The sequence below is a fragment of the Otolemur garnettii genome, unplaced genomic scaffold (genome assembly GCF_000181295.1).
Source record: "Otolemur garnettii isolate 467f Iridium unplaced genomic scaffold, OtoGar3 scaffold00063, whole genome shotgun sequence".
NCBI classification, from domain to species: domain Eukaryota; kingdom Metazoa; phylum Chordata; class Mammalia; order Primates; family Galagidae; genus Otolemur; species Otolemur garnettii.
In genome coordinates, this window is record NW_003852458.1 from 7,408,069 (window position 1) to 7,419,681 (window position 11,613).

The window sequence follows — 11,613 nt, forward strand, 5'->3', positions numbered from 1 at the left end:
TTAGATTGTTTATTGGAGCTCAATTTACAACAGCCAAGGTGTGGAATCAACCCAAGTGCCTTTTGACCCATGAACGGATTAATAAACTGGGGTATGTGTCTACTACGGACTACTATTCAGTCACAGAAAAGGTGGAGACTTTCCATCTCTCATATAAACCTGGATGGAGTTGGAGAACATTCTATTTAGGAAAATATCAGAAGAAAAGAAAAGCTAATATCCATCGTATACAATACTAATATGAAGCCAGTAGACGATCTAATACACTCCCACGCAAGAGAAAAATTCAATTGAATCCAAGTTGAGGGAAGTGGAGATACAAAAGGGGGGAGAGGGGAGTAGGGCGGGGGATTGGGGTGTCCTCTCCTAATGTGGCACCTCTCCTGATGAGGGGCACAACTACAGCAGAGACCTTACCTAACAAACACAAACATTGTGATCTAATAGTTTGTACCCTCATATTAACCTGAAATAAGAAGTAAATAATAAAATTTTGCAATTATTAATATGGCTTTTCTGGACTTTCAAAGTTTTGTTCCTAGGGCTTCTCTGGCTTGCTTTCGTGAATTCCTTACTTCCCATTACAGTTGCCAACACATAGACTCTGATTAACACACATATCAGAGCAAGTAACTAAGCATCCCATGAACAGACTTCCTCTAATAAGGAATGAGTCCCTCTTTAATTAACCAAGACTGAGAATGAGAGGAATGAGAGCCTGAGGCTGCTTAGGGAGCAGGGGGCTGTGACTGGGCAGATCCCCTCAGAGAGATACATGGGCGACCAGGCGGTGACAGCCTTCAGTAATGACTAAATTATTCCAGGCTGCAGAAGAGGAGCAAGTGACTGAAGTCATTTATATTTGGGTTGGGAAGTGATCATCTGCTCTCCAAATTCATGTACATTTAGACTTATGACTATGATTTTTATTATTGTACAATACTATGTGCCATTCTGTCTCAGATTTTAGGATTCTTCTCAGAATCTTGAAGATGAACCTCAGGAAGTGAGATGATTTAATGAGACAGTTCTCTGAGGACTGGCTTGTTACTTTTCCTGGAGCCTGCAGACCACTTGCTGTGGGGATAAAAGGGAAGCATATTTGATGGGAAATTTACAATGTCCTGCTAAAATATGCTTCTGTTCCTAGAATTACGCCAAGGGAGCGGAACAGATTGTTCTTTACTTATGTAACAAACGTACTCTTAGTACTGCTCTGTCTCTGCCAGGATGCGGCCTGAGATGATCTGAGGAAGAGAGGCTTGGGGATATTCACCTTTGGTTTTAAGTTTTCCTTTTCCTCCTTCAGGAAAACTGAGTGAAACAGATTTTATGGACAGTCCTGGCATCTACTTGTATAAACTTTTAACCTAATGTTACAGAATAAAAAGTTTCCATTAATTTTATTCATAAAATTAAAATTCTGTTGAAATTGTTCAATTTGATGGAAATATTTCAAATTGTACATAAAACCAGCACATTGTACCCCATGATTGCATTAATGTACACAGCTATGATTTAATAAAAGAAAAAAAAATCTTACCTAAAATCATGCAAAACAAAATCAGCCACCTGCCCTGTTCAGTATTTTTTTCAATAGGCCCCCAGTAACTCACCTGCTTACTTATCCTTTTGTAATTATTACCTTCTTTTCTAGCCCCTGGGAGATGCCCTCCAGAATGTAGCTAGGAAATACAATACAGCCTCCCCAGATCCTTGGGTATTTGCCATTCTCCAGGATAGTCAGAAGGGCCACTAATAACATCACCAACAAGCCACAACAATTAAAAATGTTTACAAATTACATAACTACCACAAAATTTGAATTTTTTTCAAGTTTATTGTAAGGGTAGTTCTTAACCTCTGTTTAAATTATTAACTTAAACTCTCATGGACTTTTCATTTTAATCTTTGGGGTAGAATTTACCAAAACTCATATCTTTGCTCAGATTCCATCTTTCCCTGCAGATAGAATGTAACAGGTAGAACACTAGGTATCGTCCTGGCTCAGAGGTCAGTTAGAATTTTCTAAGACCGCCAAGTTAACTGATGAACACTCTACTAGCTGTTGCCCTTGACAGGAAACAACAACAACAACAACAACAACAAACCAAACCAAACAAACAAAAAAACTTCTTTGGTGCATTTCCTCATAGAGCCTGCCAATGATTGGTGGCTCCATCCAGGCACTGGCAGCCTTTACCAGCCACCAAATCTCCCAGCACCTAGATCTGGGATTCCTCAGTCTCCAGAAATTTGAGAGAAAGAAATTTCTGTTGTTTATAAGCTACCCAGCTTATGGTGTTCTGTCACAGCAGCCAAATGAAAATACCCATAGCTCCCAATGAGGGTTGCTTGCCGATCCAGGATAAAAGGACTCCACCCATGCAAAGGGCTCTGAGGTCTTCCCTGTCAGCCTAAGCCCCAGCCTACACTCTGTCCTGCCGTGGTGTGAGACCACGCACAAGTCTCCCCTGCTGGCTTCATCCTAAGTCAGTCTAATATTCTCTTCAGGCCTGCCATTAGCTAAAATTTCCCATTCTGGTGATCTACATTATATGTTATGGAACAGAGAAGTCTAGGAAGCTTTCTCTGGCAATAAATATTTTTCCCCTTTTCCATATCTAATCACAGGCACTGGCCACAAGCATCACAGCGTGCCACCAAACCTCAAGTCTGCCTTCCTGGGACCATGTTCGACTACCTTAGCGTGGGTTGGGGTAAGGAATGGGAGCACAGTTGTTTTTTTTTTTCTGTCTTGGGGAGTCATTTGTCCTCAAAAGAGGCTCATCAATCATGAAGGACAGGTTAAAGACAAACAGATCACAGCAATCTCGCAGGATACACAATTGACTTTGCCAGTTGTGGCTTTCAAAGAAATCCAAGATATTCTCTTGCCATAAAAAACAAAATAAGAAATTGTATCTTGCTGTTTACAACATAAATGGGGTCATTTTTCAGAACCTTCCCTTTATGCCAGGTGCTTTCTCATCAGAAAACACAGAGAGAGAATGAATAGTGGCGATTAATGTGATAAATATGAAACTAAATTTACTTTCAAGACAGCAGGCTTGGAATGGATGGTTTCTTGTTTTTTATCTAAGACAGTGTACTTTATTATTTGGCTATAATTTATACAGAAATGAAGCAGGTTTTGAATTTATCGAAAAAGTTTCCTTTCCTGCTTGAAACACGGGCAACTTTAGGTTTTGATAAGAAATTATTTGGGTTTTGACTGTGTAGTTTGAGGATAACATTTAAAAATAGAAAGTCTAGTCTGCAGTAATAGCACACGGGTGAATAACAGAACGCTTAAGGTGAGAATAGTATGTGGCGAAATATGTTACTACTATTTTTATTTTTCATTACTGCAAATTTTGGGGAAGTTACTCAGTAGAAATGGAATGACATTCACCAAGTTAAAATGTGTATCTTAGATAAGCAAGTATGTAGTAAATCACTGTTCTTTAATTAAATTATATTTTTTCTCAAATTAACAACAAAAGTAAAACCCAGCATCAAACATACCATTTTACAATTTTGTAAAGGGTAAAAATGTTTCCAAATGTTTTTTTCAATAAAATCTTCCGGTGAACCATGGCTACTAGTCCTCTACATCTGTTTGATTTTCTTGGTTTCACTTTGCCTCTTTGATCAGGTCTTTATTCAAAATAAGCTGTCCAAAACGATTTGACCTTTATGGAGGAAACACGTTTAAGAGTTTACGAAGCAGGCTGCTCTGTGTAGGTTTCTTTTCTGCTGGCTTTTCTCAGCTGCTGGTTTCTTGGTAGAGGCGCCCCCTCCCATCCCACCCCCAGCAGGCTTTTCCCCTCCTTCACTGCTCCAGGCTTCTTGCCTGCAACCCCCTTCTCATCGGACTCGGCCTGCAGTGCTGCCACTGTCTTATCCACCCAAAGTTTGGGATTCCTGGCCTGGCGAAGAATGGTATTCACCACACGTGGTCTTTGCCTGTGGGTTTATCTTCAACATGACTCTTGGGTGGTTCAGTCGTTTCTTCTTCACCTGTGGTGAGTCTTTCTGCATGGTGCTCCAAGTGCTCCTTTTCTGGAGTTTTCAAGACGGTGCTAAGGTCTGTGTTCATCATCTTGTTCACAGGAAGGTTGTAGTTACTCTTGAGGGAAGCAGCTTTACGCCAAGTGCCGTATAATTCAGTGAACTTCCAGAAAGCACTTTCAGCCCAAATGCAGAAATGTCTCACATGCCCCCCAGGAACAAGTTTCAAAACGTTCATCCGGCTTACATTACGCAGAGTAACTCCAGGGTGTGCCTGAAAGCCTTGATGATACATCAACCTCATTACGGATGATGCAGGGTCTCCTAGCTGGACACGACAATGGTTTCTCATTTTTCCCTACCAGCCCTCATTCACAGAGAGACATAGATATTTTTGATATCATTCCAGGCCTTAAGTTTCTTAAAAAGTAAGATAGCCTCCTTGATAGGCTTGCAGCCTTCTTGTAGCCTTCAACTTCATCTTTGACCTCCAAAGGAAGTTTAGGAACTTCCCCAATACAATGACCTTTAGACATGCCCAGTGCTGGTGAGGCTGAGGCAGCCTAGGGCAGAACAGATGGCATATTGTTTTGGGGTTGTGTTCACTCTATGGTGCCAGAGATGCCAGGTTTGGGTTAGTACAAACATGTGGCCTCCATGGCACATATTTCTAACAGCACCCTGGCCAGAATGGTGAGTCCTACCACCTGGAACTCTGGGAATTCTAGCCACAGCTCTGCCAGTACCCCAAGACTCAGCACATGTCTGATCACCCTTTAATTCACTGACAGCATATGGTGGCTGTGTTATTGTAAAAGTTGGTGTGAATAAAATTCACAATATCTGGTCAAATAGGAGCCTTGAAGACAGCAGGCAAAGTGAGATTTTTGTTAGATGATTCCCTGTTTTTGGAGTACACTGGTATCCGTGGATGGAGCATGAGCCATGGCGGGGAGGGAGAAGGCCACGCTCCTCTCAACCTGGGGGCGCCTATAGGAATCCTGTGTTTTTGTTTCTAACTCTTTCTCACACTTTTACCTAATATGGTCCCATACTGTTTCAATGTTTATAAGGATGCATTTTAAAATGAAATATATAAAATACATAAATATTTTGTATTACCTATGCAAAAAAATGACATGACAAGCAAAAAGTATGAAACATGAAAAATGTAAACTGAAATCTTCAAAAGGGCATGCCGATTCAGCTAGCTGACCACTCTTAGCTCCCTCAATTTTCACATTTTTTAAAATTTGGGGCACAAAAAATTGAAAGGAAATAAAAAGCAGAACGCCCAACCTTGTTTCTTGGGGAGGGAGTAAATTGTTGAAGGTACAGTTACTTCAGATTGTTCTTCAAAAATCTGAACAAGATCTTATACTCTTGTAAAAGTGGATATTGATACCATATCTGTGTGAACCTACTAATGTGCAGACGGGTTGCCTTCCCAAGGCAGGGGAAAGAGACTGGAACTGGTGTTAAAATACTAAGAATGACATATAGACACATCTAATCAACTTAATGAACCCAGCAGTGCCCAGATCACAGGAAAAGACAATAAGACCCCAAGTTGTCAGGTCCCTTCTGGGATGCCACTTGTCATGTCCTACCTGGGCTGTCACTTGTCGGGGCCCGAGGTCTCCATGTCTCCGGCCCCAACCCAAGGCCTTATTGGAGTTGGGATGCTAGGTCTCTGGCCCCAGCTCACAAAACTGGATGCAGGCTGCTGCTCCAGCTTACTCGGGGTAGGTCTCGTTCTGGTCTCAGGTGCTGAAGCCCCTTAGAAGTCACAGTCAGTATTGGTAGAAGCGAGCATCTCGGCAGCAATCTCAGCAGCAGTCTGTCAGTCTTAGTTTTAGCAGCAGCTTCTCTGAGGTTGTTTATAGAAGTAATACCCCACAGGTGTGGGGACGGCTATGCAATAATGGGGGTGTTCTCGTCACATGCTCTTACGGCGAGAGACCAATGATGTTAATGATGTTAAATCCCTTCTCCAATCCCTTACCACCAAGGTATTTCTCACAGGTGTCTCCTACACCAAATGGAAGGAAGAGTCCAGAGTTGGGAGTCTGTAGTTAGCAGTAAGTCCTACTGGTATGAAAAACAAAGCTCATCTTGAAACTTATCCCAGTCGCAGAATTGGGGGTGTTTGCATGACCTGGGACTGACCAGCTAAGTCCATAAGCACAGAAAAAGCTATAACATTTTGGAGCCCATGCACCTGTGCTGTGGGTATCCCCTGACTGAGCAGAATAGATATGAACAGAGTAGATGTGGCAAATACTCATCTTACCACATATAATACTGATGCCTGGGTAAATTACGAGATCTCCACAGAAGCAGAGGTATCCATTTTGGCAGGAACACTTGAGGTAGAGAAAACCAGCAACTTGGCTCGGCGCCTGTGGCTCAAGTGGCTAAGGGACCAGCCACATACACCTAAGGTGGCAGGTTCTAATCCAGCCTGGGTCCGCCAAACAACAATGATGGCTGCAACCAAAAAATGGGCAGGCGTTGTGGTGGGCGCCTGTGGTCCCAGCTACTTGGGAGGCTGAGGCAGGGGACTTGCTTGAGCCCAGGAATTGGAGGTTGCTGTGAGCTATGATGCCATAGTACTCTACCCAGGGGGATAGCTTGAGGGTCTGTCTCAAAAAAAAAAAAAAAAAGAAAGAAAGAAAGCAAGCCAGCAACTCAGTTAAGCTATCACTCTGAGTGATGCCAGGGTCCACAAGAACCTGCCTTGACTGGTCAAGTGGCAAATGGAAAGAGCTCTGTCATTAACTACCAAGAGATACATGTACCTTTTCTGTAAGCCTTTCCCTCAATGGGACATCATCTAGAAAGCACGTACTAGTAACAAGCGGTGCTAACAATAGTACAGGAACAGGTTTTCAGCTCCCAGGAAGCACCTTGGCAAAGAATTCAAACCAGCACCATTTCTAGGAGGAGACACAAGGCCAGAACTGTTGAGATAAAGCTTATAAGCATCCTTGCGAAATCTCAAAGACGTAAAATGAAGCCCCCTGTAAATAGACAAGTAGGGATTTGGAGCATCAGGATTTGAGTACTAGTGGATATTAATGTTAATGTTCATACATTAACAAAATAAATGCACTTTATTATAAGTGGTGTCTTGGTGGAGGGATGTCACCTACATCATCCAAGATGAGTCTTGAACAGCTTTTCCAAAGAAAACAAATTGGTTATGATTTTTCAAGTCACAGTAGCTGCTCTTCATTTATGCATATTCTCAGATGATGATATGTGGATTTTGGATCTTTTAGACAACTAAAGTTTATTTTCTAAAGTCATACAGCAGTATTTTCAACAAGCGAGGTTATTATTAAAATGACGTTTTCTTTCGCTTCTTTCTTTAAGAAATCCTGTCAGGCTTTTTATTTGCTTGCCTTTGTTTTTGCTATAGAAGTACCAGTTAAGTATCCCCTATTCAAAATGCTTGGGATGAGAAGTGTTTTAGATTCAGATTTTTTTTTTTTTTGGAATATTTGAATTTCCAATCGAGCCATTCTAATCCAGAAATCTAAAATTTAAAATGCTCCAATAAGGATTTTCTTTAAGCATCATGTCAACCCTCAAAAAGTCTTAGATTTTGGAGCATTTCAGATTTTCAAATTAGGTATATAATACTTTCTTGACTTAGAAAAATTTAAAAGTCAAGGCAAGCATTAATACAGGTGTCATCTCCCATAATTACACAACTAATTGTAATTTCTTTAAAAATAAACAGCTAGTGAACAAGACGTGTCAAGCCAGGGTCTTCCTTTATTTCTAGCTTTGTCCTTGATCCATTGAAGAAAGGAATTAATCCCCCAAATTCTTTTTATCTCAAATCTCATATCACAGAAGTGAATTTGACTATTCATAATCTTTCAAAAGAAAATTCTATGCCTGTGAAAAGTATTCCCTCCTAGCTCTTGACCTTGTAAGTTGGTTGTACAGTTGTATGATCCACTGTCAGCAGGTCCCCCAAATGTACAGAATTTGGTATCATTGATATTGGTAGTTAACATACTCTGTACTTACTATGAGTCAGGACCTTTTACAAGAGCTTTACACTTATTACCTTCTTTGATATTCTTGTTATTCTTCATAAGAACTTGATGAGTGAATCACATCATAATCTCTACTGTGAAAAAGGGGAAACAGAGACACATAAATGTCCACTAACTTGTCTGAGGCTTCACGGCTATAGTTCATGATCACATAGGAAGACTACCTCAAGCTTCTAAAACTCCCAGGGAAAATTAATAGGATGAGCTGGCATGTAAGGGTAAATCTTGTATTTAGAATTGGCTATTAACATACCATTCATTGCAATTTTTAACTTTGTAAACACTGGAATTCAAATCGGGCATATATGTGAAGGGTTACATTTCAAAATGCAAGTTAGAAAGCATAAGAGAATTTAACCCCCTTTGGAAGATGCCAATCACTGGTGTGTCTTCAGTTAAGAAGCTGAATCGTTGAATTATAGATCACATATCAAACTCACTTTGGATAAGGAAGGAATATGTTGGTTTGTATTTTAATTGTTGTCAATAGGCAATGTGAAATTGCTCAACTTATTCTGGTCAAGGGAAAGGTATAAAAGTACATATTATTGTTAATTTGTGTTAGTGCATATAATTGCTTTCCCAAGAATCTAAATTTAACCTCATGGTTTTAGTAAACCTAATTAATCATATGAAAACAGATGGAGCAAATGACTCCAGATGCACACAAGTGAACCATTTCCAGCTAATGGAAAGCCTCATAATCCCTCACCATCCTATAAACCATTCAAGGTAGAAGTTTTTTTGTTTTGTTTTGTTTTGTTTTTTTTCCTGAGACAGAGTCTCACTATGTTGTCCCAGAGTAGAGTGGTGTGGTGTCATAGCTCACTATAACCTCAAACTTCCAGGTTCAAGTGATCCTCTTGCCTCAGCCTCCCAAGTAGCTGGGATTACTGAGGCCCAACACAGTGCTCTGGCTAGTTTTTCTATTTTTAGTGGAGATGAGATCTTGCTCTTGCTCAGGCTGGTCTCAAAATCCTGAGTTCAAGCTATCCTCCTACGTTCACCTCCCAGAGTGCTAGGATTACAGGCGTGAGCCCCCATGCCCAGCCTTCAAGGTACAAGAGTGTTAAGCCATGAATCTTATAGCTAGAAAGATTATTCGTATTACCCTTACCTTATCAGAAACTATACCTGAAGTGAACCATATTCTGCCAACCTTATTTACTTGGGGCTGAGAAGTATACAGGAGGTGGAGAGGATGAAGACCTAACAGAGAAATTCAATCACATAGAAATCCACTTCAGACAATTTGCATATTGTGTAACAGAATGCCTTTCCAGGTAAATCAGACTTGCCTACAAGATACCAAAACTAGAAAAAAGAAAAAAAAGCAACCCAAACTGGAAGGTATATATTTCATCAGAACTCATTGAAACTGATAAGTGACTATGAACTTTGAGAGGCTCTCCAGGTAAAGGTGCCAAGTGACAGAGAACTTGGAGACTTAGTACACTTAGACCCTTAACATGTCGTACCAAAGATTCTTTCCTGAGGAAGAAATAATAGGACTTTTTTTTTTTTCTCACAACAAATTAAGTCAGATTTAGAAACCCATTCTGTCCTTCCCAGAATGTGATTTTTTAAATTCTTAATTAGCATAACTGTAATGAATTCTACCTTTGTAACATATTAAAACCATAACATCATCCCTCAGTAAATCGCTTTACTGGTCTGTGTTTCTTTGCTTGGCAGGAAATATCAAACTTATTGCTTATCTTACTGGTCACTGCACTAGGTCTCGCCTTTCTCCTAATAATTGCTTCTGCTCTTTTCCCATGAGTTAATGCACTATATTCATTTTTCAATACTTAAAATATTGCTTTTTCATTTAAAATCCAAATACAAAGTGTCAAAATACACTTAACATTCTGAAAAATTTTCAGCTTAAAATGGGACTTTGTCATATTTACTAAAGACTTGCACCGTGGAGTTGCTGCAGGATTGCGTGTATTGCAATACACCAAGGTCATTCCAAGGGCTTAGGTTCCAGCCATCCTCATTTGATTAGATTATCCTCATGCACACTGTGCTTCTCATCTTCATGGCTTATCCATATTATCCTAGCATCCCTACCTAGAGAATTTCTTGAATATCTCTAATACATTATAGGTTATTCTTAAAATAGGATTCCATTAATTCAATCAAATTTAGTCTTCTCTTTCAGAGCTAATTCAAAGCTCATCTCTAGCAAGTGTTTTCCGGTCAATTCCATCACTCTCTGATTTTGGATTGTCGTTTAATATCAGCACAGTTAGAGATATTGTCTCTGATGTTTTACTTTGTAATAGTTCTTTACCTTCTGTCTATCTTACATGACACTTTCGTTTCCTTTATTCTTCACAATCTTTCCCAGGTCTTTTGTAATCACTCACGTCATCTGTTGGTATTAATAATGCAGTGTCCTTGCAGAGTTTGAGAACTGACTAACGCAACCGTTGATCAGTTGTCAAGGGCTTTTGTTTTTTGTTTTTGAGAGGGGCATCAATCCCTCCAGATTTCAGAAGCTTCTTCATGGACTCTCTTTTGATGGTATACTGTAGTGAAAGTAAATTGAAACCCATATCTGTCAAACAACTATTAGAGAGAAGGCAAAAATCTGCCAGACATTTGTAAACTCAGTTTACAAGCCACTTATCTCTGTCTTCAGACACTTTGGATAATCACCTGACAACAGGGGTCCTCAAACTTTTTAAACAAGGGGCCAGTTCACTGTCCCTCGACCGTTGGAGGGCCAGACTGTGGGCCCTGGGACGAGTCGGCTGCTAAGCAGGACAGGCAGTGGCGGCAAAAACACCCAGCGGGGCCGGATAAATGCCCTAGGCGGGCCGCATGTGGCCCGCAGGCCGTAGTTTGAGGACACCTGCCTTACAAGAACAAAGTATAAGAATCCAGGACAGTGTCATTTTGATCCCAAATCTCTGTTCTCTTCTTTTGAGAAAAGACAGTTTTAATACTGAGGGTGGCACCTGTGGCTGAAAGGAGCAGGATGCCGGCCCCATATACTGAAGGTGGCAGGTTCAAACCCAGCCCCGGCCAAAAACTGCAAAAAAAAAAGTTTTATACTGAAGCATTTTTGAGTAATATATATATGTAAATACATATATTTAAGGCATACAATGTAATGTTTTAATATACATATATATAGTAAAGTGATTACCACAATCACTTTAATTAATATACCCTCCACCTTACGCAGTTGTCATTTCTTTCTGTGGTGATGTGAACACTTAAGATCTATTCTCACCAAATTTTAAGTATCCACTTTATTGTTATTAACTTCATTACCATGCCATACATTTGATCTCCAGAATGCATTCATCTTATATTGAAAAGTTTGTACTCTTTGACCAAATCTCTCCCTTTTCACCATCTCCCAAACCCTGGAAACCACCTTTCTACCCTCTGTTTTTATCAATTCAACTTCTTTAGACACCACCTATAAATGAGATCATGTGATATTTGTCTTTCTGTGTCGTTTAGTTTACTTAACATTCATGATGTTCTCTAAGTCATCCATGGCTAG

At 40.1% G+C, this 11,613-nt stretch overlaps 1 pseudogene; it reads right to left on the reverse strand.

Moving 5' to 3' along the window:
* Positions 1-3,722: 3,722 nt before the first annotated feature.
* Positions 3,723-4,954, reverse strand: LOC100963628 (annotated as a pseudogene).
* Positions 4,955-11,613: the final 6,659 nt, after the last annotated feature.